This window comes from Kogia breviceps, chromosome 1 (genome assembly GCF_026419965.1).
Source record: "Kogia breviceps isolate mKogBre1 chromosome 1, mKogBre1 haplotype 1, whole genome shotgun sequence".
NCBI classification, from domain to species: domain Eukaryota; kingdom Metazoa; phylum Chordata; class Mammalia; order Artiodactyla; family Physeteridae; genus Kogia; species Kogia breviceps.
This window is the reverse complement of record NC_081310.1, coordinates 48,695,261-48,715,110: the sequence shown is the minus strand read 5'-3', so window position 1 is coordinate 48,715,110 and position 19,850 is coordinate 48,695,261. Positions and strand designations below refer to the sequence as shown.

At 40.0% G+C, this 19,850-nt stretch overlaps 1 protein-coding gene across 3 annotated transcripts in view; it reads left to right on the top strand.

Annotated features, from left to right (window-relative positions):
* The first annotated feature begins 11,954 nt into the window (after positions 1 to 11,954).
* The window catches only part of RABGAP1L (RAB GTPase activating protein 1 like), a 742,996-nt gene continuing 735,100 nt past the window's right edge, over positions 11,955 to 19,850 (top strand). For 2 of the 3 annotated variants that reach the window (XM_067031217.1, XM_059046250.2), the window contains exon 1: positions 12,023 to 12,210. The gene's annotated coding sequence lies outside the window, so the exon portion shown is untranslated. Of the gene's footprint in view, positions 12,211 to 19,850 lie in introns of all 3 variants that reach the window. The other variant, XM_059046252.2, reaches the window with a different exon arrangement.

The following is a 19,850-nucleotide window of genomic DNA, read 5'->3' as shown; positions in this document are numbered from 1 at the left end:
CTCCAAATGTGACTGGCAATTATGGTTAAGAAGATAATATTTTATCTACCTATCACTACACATATACATATGTCACTATGGTGAAACTATAATTATTAAATTTTTATTACAATGCATTTTTAATTAAAAATTTATTTTTATTTTTTATTTTTTGGTCTTGCCACACAGCATGCAGGGTCTCAGTTCCCCGACCAGGGATCAAACCTGCTCCCCCGCATTGGAATTGTGGTGTCTTAACCATTGGACTGCCAGGGAAGTCCCTAAAATGCATTTTTAAACATTATATGGCTAATATTTTTTAAACTCTTTCATGAGATGGTTTGTACTGTGAGCAGTCATAGCTCACACCCTCAACACACTTGCCCTTCTCTCCTTTGGTATTTACTTGGCAAAACTCTAAGCCTGCTGTAATACAACTTCCCACCTCCTCAGTGCCTGCACCTAATCAGCTAGAGAAAAAAAGTCATCATGCTGACTGGACTCACTTTAAAATTATGGCCTCAAGTTTCAAGTGGTTTCTCAGTGTTACCCAGCCATTCTTTACATTTCCCTAGTCATTTATCTCTCCCATTCTTCCAGATGGTGCCATTCCCCTCAAGAATCTTCCTCCCTTCTCCCTCTCAGGTGATGACCTTGCTTTTTATTTCTGAGAAAAATGCAGCAGTCAGAAGGGAACTTTCACAGCTTCTCACCACTAATTCCACCCACCTACTTGCATTTGACCTTCCCTCCTATTATGAAGGCTGAATTGTTCCTGTTTCTGTTTTAATCCAAACTCTCCTCTTGTGCTCTGGGTCCTACCTCCTTTTGCCCATTCAAGAACTTTGCTCTTAAAATTATCCCATCTCTTTCCTGTATCAATTTTTCCCTCCCTGTGGGATCATTAACACTAACATATAACTATATTTAATATCTCTTAATTAATAAAAGAAACCCTCTCGATCTCACAACCCTCTTTAGCCACTCCCCCATTTCTTTACTACTCTTTACAGAAAAACTCAGAAGAATTTTTCATATATGCTGTCCCATATCATTAACTCTCATTCTATCTTGAATTTATTCCAATTACATTTCTTCCCCTCACCATTTCACTGGTAATACTCTCATCAAATATACCTTTGCTCTCCATATCACTAAACCCAATGATAAAATCTTCATTATGCTTCACCTTCCAGTAGTATTCAATGCAGTTGACCTTTTTGGAACACATTCTACTTTGGCTTCCAAGAAACTTCTCTCTCCTGGTTTTACCCCATCTCTGGATCCTTCTTCACAGTGTACTTTTTTTGTTCCTCCTCATTATTTTGACAAGTAAATGTCAAAGTTGGAGTTCCCCCAAGGCTCAGTTCTCCTCTACCCTCATTTCCTAGGAGATCTAACCAGTTTTGTGTTTTTGTAAACCATATATATGACTTTTCCTCTTTCTTTTACTTGCTTTTCCTTCCCAAAGCCATTAGGTAGGATAGAGCAAGGCTGGCATTGGGTCTGAGTTGGGAAGAATCTGAGAGCTCAGAGAGGGATTTGGGGGACATATGTGAAAGGAGGTGCCTATATAAGAGGACTGCCTAGTATGGATAGTCATAGACTGATTGAAGTGAGGAGGGCACCCATGCAGAGGGGCAGTCTGACATGGGCTATTAGGGATCCACACAGAAAACTGGCCATGCATGAGGAGTCAAAGCCTCAGCAGTATGAGGAGGACATTCATATTGTAGGAGCAGACAAGAGTTGTTGTCAGAGCCTGAATGGGTGAGGAGGATATCTATGTAGAAAAGGGAGTGGTGGTGTCTCTGGAAGATCTATTACTTAACAGGGAGTTGTTTATATAAGTAAATATATTAAAAAGTTGGAACCAGGTTTCCCACTATCAGATGGAAAAAGAGAAAACTAGAATAAACATTGTGGTGTTGGATTATTATTGGAGGTATTTGTGTGAATTCATGATTATATATCCAGATAGATGATAGATAGATAGATAGATAGACAGATATAAATAGATATAAAATAAATATAGATCTAAAAGTGTATATGTGTTTTTGTACCTCTATATTTCCTAGCTCTGTCCACTGAAAGGGCCTGGGAGTAACAACACCCCAATACAGTTGAGCACATGTATTCACCTGATTTTGTCTTCTAAATACCATTCTCCACAACTGTAACCAGGCTTGGAGAATTGGCTGATTCCAGTACTGGGGCAGCAAAAGTGCAAGATAAGCTTGGAACATCTTGCTGAGCCAGAAAACAAAGTGCTCCAGGAATGATGGTGGTGGGAGGGTGTATATCACAGATTCCAGCCTGAAAGGTCTCCATGGGCAAATCTGGTCCATTTTGAGCATTAAATTAAATATTGATGGAAATAGATTACAACCCATTACATAAAATAAGAAACCATGAGTCAATATATGGAAAGCTTTGACTAAGAAAGAAGAGGAGGACTTTGAAGTAATATCCCTCAAAAGGCAGAGTTTTAGGGGTGAATAAAGGTGGTTATATTCTATGCTGGTTAGAGAAAAAAGTAATAAGGTAATCATGCCAGAGATACAAGTCTATTATATGCCTGTACATTTTCTTTTCTGCTTTCTGTTTATCCACTTAGAAAAAAAGGAAAGTCTTTAGATAAGAGAAAGTTAAAATATGTAGAAGCAGCAACACATATATCAAGAAGGGCTTTTGATTCTTAAAGAGGTGTTTGATTTTAAAGAGGGCCGCCAAATAAGTATTCTGAAAGATTTTTTTACTCTGAGAGTAAGAATTGAGGATTTGTTAGAGGAAGGTTTCTTAGTTCTGAAAGTATTCATGGTGGAGTGGGGAAGAGGATGTAGGAATTCAAAGAAACTACTGATAAGTTACTGATCAGAGAGAAAAATACCAAATTTTACTTTGAATATAAGTGACCACTTTGTGATTATTATCACCAGCTTATATTCCTATTGTTATAATAAAGGATTTTATTTTATAAAACATATTTTTTTTGGAAAATGTGCTAGTTTTCTCTTGGTTAAACAAGTATCTGAAAAACCTGACTGTTTGAATCCTGAAGCTGTAAGAAATGTAACAGGAAGTTGCATATGAAACTGTGACTGAAGCACTCCAATGCAACAGGTGTGATTTTTCAGAGTGAAGTACCAGACCACCAAGCAGAAATTTCAAAGAAATTTCCACTGATTAGATGGTTCTTAAAAACCACAAGGGTCAGACAGCTGGATAGTGAGACTGCATTTGCGAAGAGGCGTTCTTTAGAGAAAGCCATGCTGTGCATCCTAAGCCCTCTCACAAAGGTAAAGGAGGAGAGGGTGCTTGCCCTTTCACCTCCAGCCTACTGAGTGTGGAATCTTACAGGATTATTCAGAGAACCGTGGTGGGAAGGAAGGAGAATAAAGGATTGAGGTCTGACTCCCCCCAACCCCGCCCCCAGGAAAATCTAGATGCCCAGAAAGAGATGGCCTGGCAGGCTCTTTGTTATTGGAGAAGCTATACCCAATAGTACTGGGACCAGTAAGCTCTCTTAGAGTTTGTCAGGACAAAGGATGCATAAAGCTTCCCACAGAGCAGATGTGGGCCACGCAAGGGAGAATGAATCAGTCCAGAGATCTTTTTGACTCCTGTCCAAGAAGAACTGACTAAAACGTCAGTTAGGCTCTAACAGAAAGAACAGAATGGTGTGGATGTCCAAGAAATCTGAGGATAAGGGAAAAGTGGCAGCAAGAGGAATAGAATATATGCCCAGTGTCAGGAGTTATTGGAGGAGCTGTGGCTTGATTGGTCAAGCATGTGAACCCCTGAAGGCAAATAATCAGTTTTAAACATCTGTGAGTCCCAAAGAATACAAAGTCATCTTACTATAATGCCAGCCAATTAAGATATTTCTGCTCCCTTTCCCCTATTCGTTCCCTGTACTCCAACCCAGAGAGTCAGTAACAGCAGCTACTGAGTAGGGAAGAAAGCAAGTAGGAAAGAGAGAAGCAGCTGACCACATTCTGTTTCTCTAATGCTTTCCTTTCTAAATGTCAAATTGAGGCTGAATTTTGTGATTTAAAGTGATTGTAAGATAAGTGAGCAGAAAAGTCATGAGACTTGCTGGAATTTTCTTCTTAGTGGCAGAGGGTAAAAATCACCTCTCTGAATTAATTTCAAGAGAACAGTTATGTTTTGACTATATCTCACAAGTCACACTAGCTCAATGTAATGAGTACACAGATTTTCCACTGTACGGTTAGTGGAAACCTTTCAGAACTCGCAGGTTCAGGTTTTAGGAGGAAATAAGCACTGCAAACCCAAATTTATAAAATAAAAAATTTACAATTCCTGTATTAGTTTTATTCACCAGTCACTACAGTAGAATCCTGAAATAAATGAATATAGAATATTCAAACCTTATGGAAAAATAAATGTAAAATTTGAATGAGAAAATTCAACCTCCCTAAGGCAGAGAGAAAATTCACTGCACTTTCAGTAAAAACAATATAAACTCAAATTGACATAAAACATGCATTTTAGCTATGGTTATTAAGACAAAATAATTACTGAAATTCTCATCCAGCCTTCCTGTATCAGCTATCCTAGGTATAATGGGTCTAAATAAAGAATTTCAATTTTAAAGGAATTACAGTATTATGAAACTATTTTAACTATTCTAAAATAGTTAATCAATGAAGGAGTATGACCTTAAAATAAGGTTTAAGTACTGTATTAGTGGTTAGATTTAGGTTCAGCTGCAGTGAGTAAAACCAAAAATAAAAAAATAATAATGGATTAAAAATACAAGGTTTCATTCTGTATAAATGAAGTTTGGAAGTTGGTGTTCCAGGTGGGTTAGAGGTTCTACAAAGTCATCAGTTCATCACTCCTTCCAGTTCATCTAAACTGCTCCCAGTTCATTACTTCACCATTCCTATGGTGTGCATTTGTACTCTCATTCAAGATGATTGCTAGATTCAACCACCACATCTATGTTCAAGGGAGCAGGAGGAATGAAAGGAGAGGAGCCCATTCTTTTTCTTTGAAGATAATTTCTCAGTTACTTCTCTTTTGCCAGAGTACATAGCTGCAAGGGAGTCCAGGAATTGTAATCTTTTAACTCTGCACATTCTAATCCCGAATAAATTTGGGATTTTGTTATTAAGGTGGAAAGAGAAAATGAATGTTGAGGCAAGAAGTTAGGAGTCACTGGCATAGAGACAAATATACTTCTTCTAATAAAGTAGCTAGGTCAAGCATTGATTGCTGATAAATTAGAATTATTGATAGAGATCCTTAATTGTATTGTTGATACAATTTTTAAAAAATGCTTGCTTTCTCTATGCAGAGAACATTTCTGTTGCTTGCAACCAAAGAAAGTAATTTATGATAAATTATCAGGAAACTCAGTAATTTGTTATATTACTTAAGTTCTCTGTTTCATTGAGAAGAGAAGCATTTCTAAGACAAATGTATGAATGCATTTTCAATATTTCATACAATAAACATCTACTAAATGTTTGGGTACTAGGGAAAAAAAAGACATGATTTTTGTCTTCAAAGAGATAAAATCTAGTGGAGGTAGTCATGAAAAAATTTAAACGTAAGAAAGTGTTATAGGTGCTGTAAGGAAGTATGTACCAGGTGTTGTGGGGATATAGAAGAGAGAGATATTAGTTCTACAAAAGAGATTGAAGGGTATGTATCCAAAGTAAAGCACAAAGTGACAGAGAAATTAAATTAAAAATTATCATGCAATTTTAAATATACCAAATGGCATAGAGAATAACATAATGAACATCACTCACTCTCCATTTATCTTATGAAATAAGATATTATGAATATGATCACAGGATATACTTTTTATGAAAAATACTCCTCAACTTTGGTATGAAGTTTGAAATTATTAGCAATGATGTATATAGGTATAAATATCATAAACAAATGATCTTCCACTAGAGGTTGTTATTGTCATCAAATCAAAGTATAAAGAGTAGTGAGAATCTTCCTGAAATTGGAGAAGTATTAGAGAAAGTGTTGGGAATCTTTTAATATATTCTAAAGCAACAGTGTCATTTGATAATTCTCAATTACTTTAATGTTAGACTCTCATAGAACTTTGACATAAATTTTTTTTTCAAATTTTCAGCTTATTTTTTAATGTGGCAAAGGGAAAAGGGACTAAAAGAATGTCTTGGGGGAGGGGTGGGAGGTGGTGGAGAGGGTGGATTTCCCATGAAAGTATTTGTAATTTTTGAAGTTGCTTAGAACATATGTATTTAAGGAATAAATACAAAACACATGTATTTAAGGAATATTTCTGGGACTTCCCTGGCAGTCCAGTGGTTAGGACTCCATGCTTCCACTGCAGGGGGCACAGGTTCAATCCCTGGTTGGGGAACTAGGATCCCACGTGCCACATGGCCAAAAAAAAAAAAGGAATATTTCTTATATGTCCAAAATCGAAATTCTAGTCCTCTGGCAAGTACTTCAAGGGAACTTGGGGTCACTGCCAAAGCTATGTTTGCATGCCTGGGGTCAGGAGTTCATCAGGGAGCAAGAACTGTGCTAAAATGGCTGACATCACATCAACACAGAGGCAGGCTCCCCTCTTTGTATAGTTTCTTTACACTGTTAAAAAATAGAGTTCCTTTTCAATAGTTTCTTTATATTGTTAAAAAGGAGTTTAAAAAAAATTGTTAAAAAATTAATCAAATTCAGAATAAAATGGCAAAGTCAAAAGTTGGCTGACAAAGACTCTCTACCTTTCCAAAAATATAAACATGCTAGATAATAATGTAAAAAATTGAAAAAAATATACGTTGACAATTTCAATATTTTGAAATCAAGAAAGGGGAAATTGCCAGGTTCTAGAAAAAGGAAAACAGAAAAATGGAGTATTAGAGGGAGCTGAAGCCAAGTACATGCTGAAGCCCAATGGCTCACATGGATACTGGAACTGGAATCATGTCGTGAGACTGGAAGACTAAAAAGCAACGGCTATTGATACATGAACAGCGAGGATGAATCTCAGAATAATTCCACTGAGTGAAAGAAGCAACACTGAATAGAATACCTATTGTGTGATTCTATTTATAGAAAACTCTAGAACGTGCAAACTAATCTAGAATGGCAGCAGATCAGTGGTTGCCTGAGGATGGGGGAATAAGAGAGAGAACTTACAAAGAGGCCCAAGGAAACTTTTTTGGGAGATAAATACGTTTGCTGTCCTAACTGTTGTGATGGTTCCACAGGTGTATACATATGTCAAAACTTGTCAAATTGTATACATATGTAGAGTTCATTGTATGGCAGTTATACTGCATGAAGCTGTTAAAAAACAAACAAACAAAATGAAGATTCAAGCAATTTAAGCATATCCTCCCTCCTATTTTTATTTATGCTATATATTTGTTGAAGGAACTTGGTGGTTTGTCCCATAGAGTTTCCCACGTTCTGGATTTTATTGATTTCAAATACAAAAAAAATCCTTACCTTTTAGAACTATATAATGAAATATATATTTATCTTTTTTTATAGGTGAAATCCATGTGAGGGGTAGAGAAGAGGAGATTGGCCATATGGTGATAATTGTTCAAGCTGAATGATTGGCACATGAAAACATTATACTATTCTCTCTACTTTTTATGTGCTTAAACATTTTTTATAATAAAAAATTAAAATAAAACAAGTCCCAAGTATCACCCCAGAGTTACCGAATCTCTTCGGGGTTGAGTGTAGAAGTCTGCATTTAAAAAATAAACTCCCAAGGTGATTTTGTTATACATTAATGAGGATCACTGCCCCAGAACAAGAAAAGGACTCAGTGCAGTGAATTTCACACTCCTGCCACAAGGTATGGGGATAGTTTTTGGTAGGTGTCCTTTTCATTTCTTATCGAATCACAAAAGTAGTACATCAGCTCTTCTTCTTTAGAGAGATATTTATGGCTCTGCTTGCCTCTTCTACTGCTGAGGAAATTTTCTGATCCTTATATACATATTGTTTGATTTTGTTCTTATTCAGTCTTAAAAGGGTGATTATAATATTGGTTTGATTTATCTTATAGGCTTAGTATGATTTGCCTGAATTACTCTGAATTTCAGCCCTGCATAGAACTGTGAAATATAAGAATTTGTCGTCTATATCTGTAGTTTCTTCTCTTACATCTTTGCTCTCTCTGTGATTCCTTCCTTCCTCAGGTTCCCATTGTCTCTTTTTCTATTTTCCCACTAGTAAAAAAACTACTCAAAAACCATATGATAAACTCATTTATACAAGATTACTGATTAGAGTCATGAAGTGCTCTTCTCAGGGTAAGTTGATTTAAATAGAGCATAGGACTGAAGTCAAAGTTTTTAAAAAAAGTATAATGAAGGATTCTAAGGCATAAGGTAATCTAATCAGGGAAGGATTTTGGGGTGATGGTGGTGAAATTCCTTTTAAGACCCTGTAAAATTTTATCATGTAGGTTATTACCTATTCATACCATTGGAAGTGTATCCTTAGAAGAGTCAAATAATGCAACTACAGCCTTTTCTTTTGTAACATGCATGGAAAATTTAGCTTTGGCTGCAAGTAATAAAAAGCCAAATTTGAACTTTCTTAAGTAGCTAAGAAAATTTATTGGTTCAGGGAAGTTACTAAATCCAGAGGAAGGTGGTAGGTTTCAATCTGGGTTTGAGCTCTCGCACCATGTGTCAGCTTTATCCGCAGGCTGGCTTCCCTCATGGTAGCAAAGTGGCTACAATAACTATGGGACTCACATGCATCTATCACACTAGGCAGAGAGAGAGAGAGAGAGAGACAGAGAGACAGAGAGACAGAGAGAGAGAGAGAGAGAGGACTTTTCTTCTCCCAACAAACACAAGATTTGGCCTTCGTTATGACTGGGCCAATTTAGACTTGTGTTAGTGTCTATCACTGACAGTCAGGTGAGGACCTGATTAGGCTGATTATGTACCTCAGTTAGAGTCTACACTTGGAGCTGGAGCTGGGCCTGTTCCCATTCAAATTATTAGCTAACTTACAATTGCAGAGGGGTGGAAATGCACACTTGGGTGGGAGTCAACCAATAGTGCTTATTATAAATGCAATATAATAATATTCCACTTCATTAAATACCATAGTTTAAACTCTTCCATTTTTGTTCAATGTTGAACTTGTTTCCAGTTTTTGATACAGTATTATGATATTTTAAATTGGGAATTGCAGACCCACATGAAGGAAATAGAGCAGTGTAAGGTACAATAAGGAATGTAAAGACTTTGGAAAACAGACAAAGCATGTCCTGTAGCTTACTGTCCTCATGTGAAAATGTAAGCCCACTGTTTCCAAATCTTCCACTTTTTAAAAAGAACCCCGAAAAGCATGTGAAATCTTCTGGCTTTTAACTTTGGCTAATTTTTTAAGCACCATGCAGGCCAAACAAAATGCATTTGTGGGTTAGATCTGGACCTAGGCCACCAGTTTCTGTCATGTTATGAATCATGTTAGAACATTTTATTTTTTATTTTTTTGCGGTATGCGGGCCTCTCACTGTTGTGGCCTCTCCCGCTGCGGAGCACAGGCTCCGGACGCGCAGGCTCAGCGGCCATGGCTCACGGGCCCAGCCGCTCCGCGGCATGTGGGATCCTCCCGGACCGGGGCACGAACCCACGTCCCCTGCATCGGCAGGCGGACTCTCAACCACTGCGCCACCAGGGAAGCCCTGTTAGAACATTTTATAACACCTCCCCTCGAAGTAAGAGCTTCAGTCCTTTCATGGACCAGGGCTGCTACTGTATGCTTAATACTAAGAAAGCCATAGTGGGGAGAGAAGTCAGCATCACACATTATAGGAAGAATGCTTTGTTATTAGTTCTTTGGCATGTACTTAGAACTGTTTTTCTGGTAGTGAGGATGAATTTGTACCAAATCACCTTCACTGTCTCTTATCTAGGTTCTCTTGTGACTTGTCTCTTATCTAGGTTCTCTTGTGACATCTCTTATCCAAGTTCTATTGTGAGGAACAGCTCGGTTTTACAGAATGACCCCTGGTGATTAGAGGTGTAACATGTGGCCATGGGACAGAGTCCTTTTCCTTGTAGCAAGTTGGCACATCAGTGATCCTATAATAGTGACTTGGCTGTTATGCTCCACTTTAATAGGAGAATTAACTGGCAACAGCCAATGGTGGACAATGTTATTGCTGCCGAAGGCATATGGTAATGAATTTGGGAACACTACACTTACTTTGGACTTGTGATTTAAAAATGTTATTTCCTTTTTGGGGGGCTGTTTCTTATTGAATGCAGACAATTATCACAGTGTTGCCATTTTTGTCAGAAAGTTTTTTCTGGTTAGCAGATATCAGAAGGCAGAAACTGTCTTTTTCATCTATTGACTTTCTTATGGTGTCCAGTGTAACTTTACTAGTATTTCGTTTAGTAGAGGCTAAGTACATAGTTGTTGGCTTATTTATTAATAGATACAGATGTTTTGAGTTATATTTAACTTTATTAAATATCTAAAGACCAGCATTTATTGGGTCAGGGCCAGAGCTAGGTAGTCTCTTGGGTTACAGAGCTTAAAGAAGCCCAGTAGGTAGGGGAAACACAAAACAGTTGCAACACTCTTAATATGTCCCAACATCTAGGCGTGGTGGGGGGCACAGTGTGTGTCTGTAGAACTTGAGAGGGCTCTTTTTTTTTGGTGGTACACGGGCCTCTCACTGCTGTGCCCTCTCCCTTTGCGGAGCCCAGGCTCCCGACGCGCAGGCTCAGCGGCCATGGTTCATGGGCCCAGCCGCTCCACGGCATGTGGGATCTTCCCGGACCGGGGCACGAACCCGCGTCCCCTGCATCCGCAGGCGGATTCTCAACCACTGCACCACCAGGGAAGGCCCGAGAGGGCTCTTTGGACAAATGTCATATTTCTTAGGTAGCTTTTGGATCTAGGTGGGGAAATGAGTGCAGGGGGATTGAGGTAGGACAGGGAGAATTTTAAACTAAAGAAGTCACTCTAGATCAGAAATTATTAGATATACACTTAACTCTTGCTGCAATATATTCACTTATTCATACAATAACATTTATGGAGTACTTTCTATGAGTCAGACACTATGCTAGGCATGGTGGAAGATAAAAAGGAATTAAGCAGGGCCTCAAAGATTATCTAGTGGGATAAAGTATTGCACAGATTTACCCAGGTAAGGGTGAATATATTCGGTGCCACAAACCTATAGAAACAACGTGCTAAGGAAATTCAGAAAATTTCCTGGTCATTTTTGCCTGCAGTATCTGGGAAGGAGGATATCCACAGTTGACGGATCAGTACAGTATTAGTAGATGAAAAAGAGTTAGCTTATTTTATTTCTACTAGTTTGTGCGCCCAAATTTATGACAAGGATAAAAAGGTGCAAATGAGGGTACGTTTTCTTCATAAATACATAATAGAGCTTCCCGTTCATTCCACGCAGGTACGCAGGTTATTTTCCTCTTCAATCTCCCGAGTCTCATAGAAGGAACCGGTAAGGGAGCACTTCGTAAGTACACAAAACACCTCGAAAGAGGCACAGAAAAGAGTAACTGGCGAGAAAAGTTAGTATTCTTTAAAAGGTGACTTCCCTGAGGATTACTGGGCATTATTAAGAATGAAAATATATGTAAGCCAGGTTTATGAGCAAGAACACAATCGCCCCAAACTCAGAATTATCTAAGAGCTCGGTAACCGCCGGGCAGGGCTTCAGCCCAACTCGCTCGGGGCTCGCGGACGACCTCAGCTAGTCCGCGCGGGCTGGCTCACGGCGCGGTCACCCTCCGGGAGGTTCTGAACCGTCACAAGCGCCTCTAGCCCCTTCGCGGGTCGCTACTCGTAACAAGCCAGGTCGGCCGAGTCCTCACTCGCGGGCCCTAACCCAACCATGGCTAGGCGGGGACGTGTACGCGCGTGCGCGCCCGCAGCTCAGGGAAGAGAAGGAGCCTCCGCCCTCAGGAGCGCGCACGCCGCTCCGAGGGGCCCGGACGCGCGCGCTCCCGACTCGCCACCGCCTCCTCCTCCTCCTCCCCGGCCCGCCCCCTCCCTCGCCTCTTCCTGCCGGGCGGTCCTCCTCCCCTCAGCTCTCCGCTCCCTCCGCCCTGCTCCCTCCGCCCTCCCAGGGCTCTGGCGGCGGCGGAGTGAACGGGACGGGCCCGGTCGCAGAGCGCGGGGCGGCGGGTGGGACCCGGGCGCCTGGCAGAGTTGTTCCGGCCCTGCCCGCGGAGACGTGAGGAGGTGAGGCGAGGGCGGCCTCCTAGGGGCCGGCGGGCAGACAAGAGACCCGGAGCCGGGCTGGGGGTGCTGGCGCCGGGGCGAGCCGGGGAGGGTAGCGGTGGGGGCCAGGCCCGGGACGGGATGCGAGAGGACCTCGGGAGGAAGGCTCGGGGAGGGTTCGGGACTGTCGGTGGCTTCCCGGACATCGCGGTTCTCCCGGGCGGCGGCTCTTCGCGGCCCGGGCGGGCCGGCTGTCGGGGTCGGCGCCCCTCACCTGGGGGCGGGGTTGGTGACTGGGAGCTCGTTTCCAGCTGTGCCCTCCTGACATCGCCGCCGCCTCCGGTGCTGCGCCGTGCCTGCTGCCGGGTTCGCAGTCCCAGCAGCCCCACGTCCGGGGGGCGTGTGGTTAGGTTATTTTCTTACCCACATTCAGCGTGACCGCGTCTTGCCCTCGCGCTCCCCCTGTCTCCGCCCGGGTCTTTGCTCCTCTGCTGCTGTTGATGCTTGTGGTTTTGCTGGATGGGATAGGCTGCGTCCTGGGCAGATCTCTACTTGGAAGAAATGCCCCGCTTCAAAGTTGACCGCCTGCCCATGCCAAACAGCCCCCGTCCAGGTTGTGGGTGCTCAGTGTCTTGATAACTGAGTCAAAGTTTCTGAGACTGGGCTAGTAGTTTGCACTGGTCGCCAACGGTGCAGGACTGGGCAGTGCGTCAGCATGTGGAAAGGGGCCACTGGCCAGCGGGAGGTGTCCGGGTGCCAGGGGACTGGACCGACAGGGTTTGTTTCTGATCCCAGGGGAGTGTGTCCAGGTGCTTGTGTATTCTTCTTATACTTCTCAGGATCATCTTAGAAAATGTACCAAAATTCACCTGGTCACTTGCAGAACTGAGGGTTTCATGTAAGTGATAAGAATTGTCAACCTCATTATGCTAACGGTAAGGAGAACTTTTGCTTGCCTGACAGATTTCAGCGCTGACTGGAAACTGATTTCAGGGTCTGCATTTTTGGTACAGGAAGGTTTAGGGATTTTTAAAAATACATTTAAATTATCTTGTACATGGTGGGAGGTGAGTAGTTGCTTCTTAACGATTCTGACAACACGATATCGTGAAAACCTTCTGACTTTTCTCATAGTGGTGTTTATATGTGGCTTCTGCTGCACTTCTGTAGAATATCCAGTAGTATGATGTCAGAAGATACAAACATGAAGTTTGCTTGTGGTCAGATTGGAAGTGGATTTTGTGCATGGAAAATATTGGCCCACAAGTTGCTCCTACTGGAAAACTGGCCTGTGATTCGTTATCTCAACAAAGTTCCATGTGAAACTGACAACGAAATTACAAAGGAGAAAGACCAGATGAATTTAATGTATGCATTATCTTCAAATTGTATTAAATGCTCTCTTGGTTGGGGAGTTAGTTGAGACTGAGTTAGACTGATGTCTCTATTAAATCAGGTCAAAATGTGCCCTGGTATTATGTATGGACAAGTCATCTGGAGAGAAGTGGATGTAGTCTTTATAGGTGAATGTACTATATAGCCTACATTGTATTCTAGAAAGCTGGAAACAAGGTAGTAGGTCCCAGTACACTGGGACATGTAGTGAATATACCAACCAACATAAAAAGGTGTAACTGTAAGTGTATGACTTTTTTTTTTGGCCTGAGTTATTTGATGGGAATTTTTATACATTACAATTGTGGTGTTCTGAGAATTTTTGTTCTTTTGTTAATTGTTTCATGATTCAGACCATTTTCTTTTCACTCTAGTAGTTTTTATGGTGTTTTAAAATTTAAATAACAGAATTTTATTGAGTATGTAAAACAGAAGTTTCTATGTTTATCAGCTCACCAATTCTAAATTTGTGACTTCTAAAAACTTATAATTAAAATTTTCTTTGCCTTAACCCAAAGTTGAACTCGTTCAATTACTGTATATTTATTTGAACTCAGATGATACAGCATTACAGCTGATAGTCCTTTTATCCATTCTTTTGGAGTAGTCAAAAGAAGGAATTCTCTTGTGTCAAGTAAAAATATTATGAATTGGAGATAGCCAGGTTTCTAGAGATTAGCTTTGAAGAGAGTAGTAGCTAAGTAGCAAAACTTTCTTGTATTGAGGGTGTAGAACTGGGTCTGCATTCTAGCCTACTATTGCCTTGAAGTGGTGTAGGGATGATTATGGATGGATAGAGGGTGTTTGGAGAATGACATAGATACTGTAGGCTATGGGATTGCCAGGCACAGAGGTTTTTTGCTGTCTCACAAGTTTTAATGAGTTGCTACATGTGTATAGCTCTTGCTTTATATAAATAGGTCAGCCGGTGGGTCTGAGCATGACCGGCAGCCCAAGGCTATTCCAGCCTCTGGTACTGTAAGGACAGCTCTGGAATTTCTTATAGAGATAGTCTTATGAGCATTTGGCACCACAGATAGTGGAGGCAAAGAAAATCGAGCCTTGAGCCTGAGTTATGGTAAAACATACTCAGGTTTTTAAAATTTTATTTTAAATATTTATTTATTTATTTATTTGGTTGCGCCAGGTCTTAGTTGCGGCTTGAGGGATCCTTAGTTGTGGCTTATGGGCTCCTTAGTTGTGGCGTATGAACTCTTAGTTGCGGCATGCATGTGGGATCTAGTTACCTGGCCAGAGATGGAACCTGGGCCCCCTGCATTGGGAGTGCAGAGTCTTACCCACTGGATCACCAGGAAAGCCCCAGAACATACTCAGTTTTTAAGGAGAGGTTTAATATTGTGAGCATGGGGAAAGACATTGCTTGACCTAATTCTTGGCTTTTCAAAGTGGTTAATAATTTTTACTTTATGGTCAGTATTTGAAATTAGGTATAAGTACCTGACTATCAGTGGACCCTAATAAGGAATAGTTAATGGAATTAAGCAGAACTTGTATCTTTTTCATATCTTTTCACTCTCTTTTTCATACTTCATTTACTTTTCATATTGTACTCATTCAACAGATAGGATACCATACTTGAGTATTGCAAGTTTGTGCTCTTGCTGACTTCTTTTTGTCATCTTTTGGTGTTTTTTGGTGTAATTTTTGGGATTTTCCTGGGAAACTTAGAGGCATATATTCAGTTGATTTGCAGTTAGATTTGGGCTAAGATTATTAGCCCACTGGAAATTCTGAGCCTTCTTGTTTTCTAAATAACCTTAAAAATAGAAAACACAATTCTTTATAAACACTCATGAAAAATCTGGCTACAGACTGTGTTGTTGTGATAGACATAGTACAGCCAAAAATATATTCAAGAAACTTCCCTTTTCACCCAGTTTAGTAAGCTTAAATAAGAAGAAAATAAATTATTTTTTTCAATAAAAGCCTGGTTTTCCCAGAATATCAAGTCTAACAACTGTTTGCTGTACTATTTTCCCCCTTGCCTCTTCTAAGTTCAGAAAGTACTACATGTCTCTAGTCCATGGCAAAAACTTAATTTTAGTAGTAGGGGATTCTCATTGCAGGCTTGTGCTGGAGAATTTGACAGGGAAATACCAGGTATGGAAATTTACTTTTTTTACAGCACTGGTTTTCTCTGTACCCAGGTTCTTAGTGGAGTGGGGGAATGGGCACATATCACAATTACATGGACTTTTTTCATACTATATTTCCTTTTCCTCTCCTCCTCTTTCTCTGAACCCTTTGCTAAATGAGCCATTGCTACTAGTAAGGTGTTGTAGCCCTCGGTTGTAACTGAACAAAGGCTGAGAACCTTGGCCTTTTGCTAATACTTTCTAAGCCAAATTTCCACTCCCTGTAATTTGCCTTCTGGCGGTATCAATAGGCACCTCTGTTACTCTCATTTTTGAAGAGACATAATCAGTTTTGGTGGTGAAGAGATTACATATGTAACTAAGAGTGAAATTTATTGCTTTGTGTAGCATACATGGAAGAGAGACTAGGAGATTGCTTAGCTGAACATTTATGAACTGTTTTGACTGTGGCTCATAGTAAGAAATACATCTTATACCCTGGTTCAACACACATGCGCGCACACACACACACACACACACACACACACACACACACACACACACACAGTTGAAAGAAAAGTTTGGTGAAACAACACTTATCTTTTCAGGACCTTGCTGGAGCTGGCTCATCAGTTGGCTTGTAAGAGCATTTGTGCCTCTCTTCCCACCCAACTCCATGTGTAGCTTGAAATTGGCCCTGGTGGGAGTATTTACACCAGGGACACCTGCAAATGTTACAGTTCACAGCTTTTCTCTCTCCTTTGGATAGCCGGTTAAACATTTACAGCATACCACAGCACTGCCTACAACACACTTTGGTATTTTCTATTCTATTTCATTTTATTAAAAAATGCCGGGTTTTGACACCCAAATTGGTTTTACAGCCAGATAATGGATAACAGTTTGCAGTTGAAAACTGGTTTAGTTCACCCTCTTCACTTTGTGGATGAACCCACTAAAAAATGGAAGTTCAAGGTCACATAGCTAGTCATTAGCAAAGCCAGGTCTGGGGACTCCTAGTCTGGAGTTGTTTCTAGTGGATTTATCTCTTTTCCTAACCCAAGCCATTCATGTAGCTCAATTAGAGTGTTTAATATATGTAAGACATTGTGTTAAGCAGTTTGAATAGAGATGAATAAGGCATGAACCTTGACCCTGAGGCATTATGCTTACGTGGGGGATTAAATATGGAAACAAAGATAATGTAAGGCAGAAAGTAATGTGTGCTAAAGAGATAAAGATAAGGCAGTACAAGTTAGAGAGAGGAGGGAGAGATTACTTTTAGTTGTAAGGATATGGGAAGAGGTGACATTTAAACCATGCTTTGAAGAATGGGTAGGATTTGGACATGTGGAAATAGGACAAATAGTATATAGAGAAAGGCCTTTCAGGGCCAGAGGCCAGGGCGATCAAAGGTATGGAGGGAAAGAACTAGGCAAGAAAGAGTCAATACCAGATGGTGAAGAGCCTTGAAGACCAGTTTTCCTTTCTGCTGTTTTTCAACTCATCTTTCATTTTTGTCTCTGGAGTCATCTAGTACTTCTTAATGTTAAATAAGCTTTGTATGCTGTGCTCCTGATGAGACTATGACCCAGAGAACACTTAAGTATCTTTAGAGTAAAAGCTGAGGGAAAAATTATTAGTGTAAGAGAAACAACCTGGAGTTTATCAATCCTAAAACTGTTGGAAAGAAAGGGAAAATATTTTCTTTGTAAGGAGATGCCATTATTTTTTGTTTGGCCAAATAGACAGCATCAAATTGGCTGTAGCAGTACAGGAAGCAGTTGTGAAAGTCTTTTCAAAGCGTCTTTAAAAATGTGCTTTCTAAATGACTGGATCTTAATTTTTGGAGGCAGGTTTGGTTTAGGCAGAAAGGCAGTTTATACAGATCCACAACTGAGCGGACTGCTTTTCAGAATTTAGGGCAGCAAAGCAGGGTATTTCATACTATAGCCAGTTGTGAAGGATAGATTCTTTACTCAAAGAAGTTCCTTTGATTTCAGCATTTATGTCTTTGACAGCCTGTATGACTGGAGATGTTTTGAAGTCTTGGATAGAGCTTGCTTTGTTCCACAGGGGAATCAGGTGGCTAGAAATGAAGACAAATGACAGTAAGTTGTGTCTGTTAATCAAATTGAAGCTCTGGTGGTAGTTCTCAAGGTTTTCTGTCTGTTGATGATTTCATACTTACTGCTTCTAATTAAAATGATGCACAGTCAATTTGAAGAAGCTTTACTTCTCTTTGACCTACCAGTTCTGTAAAGCTAAAAGCCCTTTTTGAATGTTGCCCAGGTAACAACACATACAGACTGTTAGAAGTGTGTGGAAAATTTCGGTAATCTTGGTAATGAAGTTGCTATAGTAAAAAGCTGCTTGGTTGGTAAAAAGCTGGGCTACTTCTGGATGGTTGACAGGGAATTTTTGGGATGAGCTTTGGTTCCAAAATAAATGTGAATTATGTCTTTGCCATACTGTTTTCCCCATTTATTTAAGCTTCTGATATGTAAAGTATATTGTCCTGTTACTTTAGGTTTTAGCAGTTTCATGTGAACCTCTCCACAAAATAGCACACCCCAAATAGCATGATAAGAGTTCAGATGCAGCATGCTTCGGATACCTTGCACCATTTGAATGGTGTAGCTAATCATGTCAGCACAGAGGTGGGTTTTTTTTTTTTAAGATGTGTTAGGTTTTACAAATTGAGTTTATTAAAATTCTTCCAAATTTTCTACTATCATTTTTTTGTGATACAAAGTGTGATGTTGATGTCCTTAATTTAAACTATGCAAACATTTTTCTAAAGATATACACATGCACATGGATGTGTGTGTTTATATGTAGGTATAACACACACCCCACCCACTAGCTGTTGGAACATATGGCGAAAACACAGTCTACCTGGTAAATGACTAAAAATAAGTGGTCTGGCTCTTTGAAGACTATCTTTCAAGTCACAAATATGAAAGTAATGCAAACCCAAAGGGATTTTTTGAATGCCACATTTCCAGAAAAGTAGCACATTTTTAAAGGCAAGTGTAGAATTCATTCATGCACCAGTGAAGGATTTCTCAACCTCTCTCTTACCCTGTGTATTATGTACACCCATATTCTTCCCTCATTATCAGCAGTAGGCAAAATTAGAGGACTTTAAAAATCAAACTTCACCAGAGGGGATGCAAATAAACACTATTTTTAGTAAAAATACGAACTTGTGGTTTTCAGTTTTGAAGGTTTAAGAGACATGTAGCACTAGTTTTTGATAAACAATGTAGAGTATTTGTGCTGTGCTTCAAGATGTACTTTGTCATTTTTGAGTCCCCTTGCTAGGAGCATTGTATAAATGCAAATGGTTGTTAGAGTGGATATTAGGTATTTCCTTGAATAGTTTCTCTTTAGTAAATTTATCTTGGTATGACACTTTGAATAAATGATATTTTAGTTTAGTGAAAAGTCAACCATTGACGGGAGCCTATACATATACTGGCAGACAGTATGGTTTCTTAGGTTGTTTTATAGTAATTTTGTTGTCTCAGCAGCAAATAGACATCAGACCGTATTCATTTATTATTTTATTTCCACAAAGATCTTCTTTCATGGACTGTATTCTTTCATTTAAAATCTTTATCTCATATTTTGCCCTGCTGTTAGTGGTCAAATTTGGGACAATATTTTGATTTGACTTTGTCCTAGTCTTCCTATGCAAAGATGTATTACTGCCTATCAAGTTGGTACTAAATTGTAATTCAGTTAATGTCTTCTTTCCACCATCCATTTTTTCCTCTCAATATTCTAGAATTGATTCTAACACTAACCCGAGCTTCCTGGTTAACATTAATGGAAAAAATGAGATTAGATGTTATTATTTAAATCCTAGGACCACCTGTTTGCCAATAGTAGTGAACCTATAAAATTTTTATGCATGAGTTAGGCAGCTTAATTTTTCACTAATGATTCTAGGCCTCTAATTATGTATTTATTTTATTTTATTTGCCTGCGTCGGGTCTTAGTTGTGGCACGTGGGATCTTCCTTGTGGCATGTGGGATCTTTTGTTGTGGTGCACGGGCTCAGTAGCTGTGGCACATGGGCTTAGTTGCCCTGAGGCACGTGGGATCTTAGTTCCCCAACCAGGGATTGAACCCATGACCCCTGCATTGGAAGGTGGATTTTTA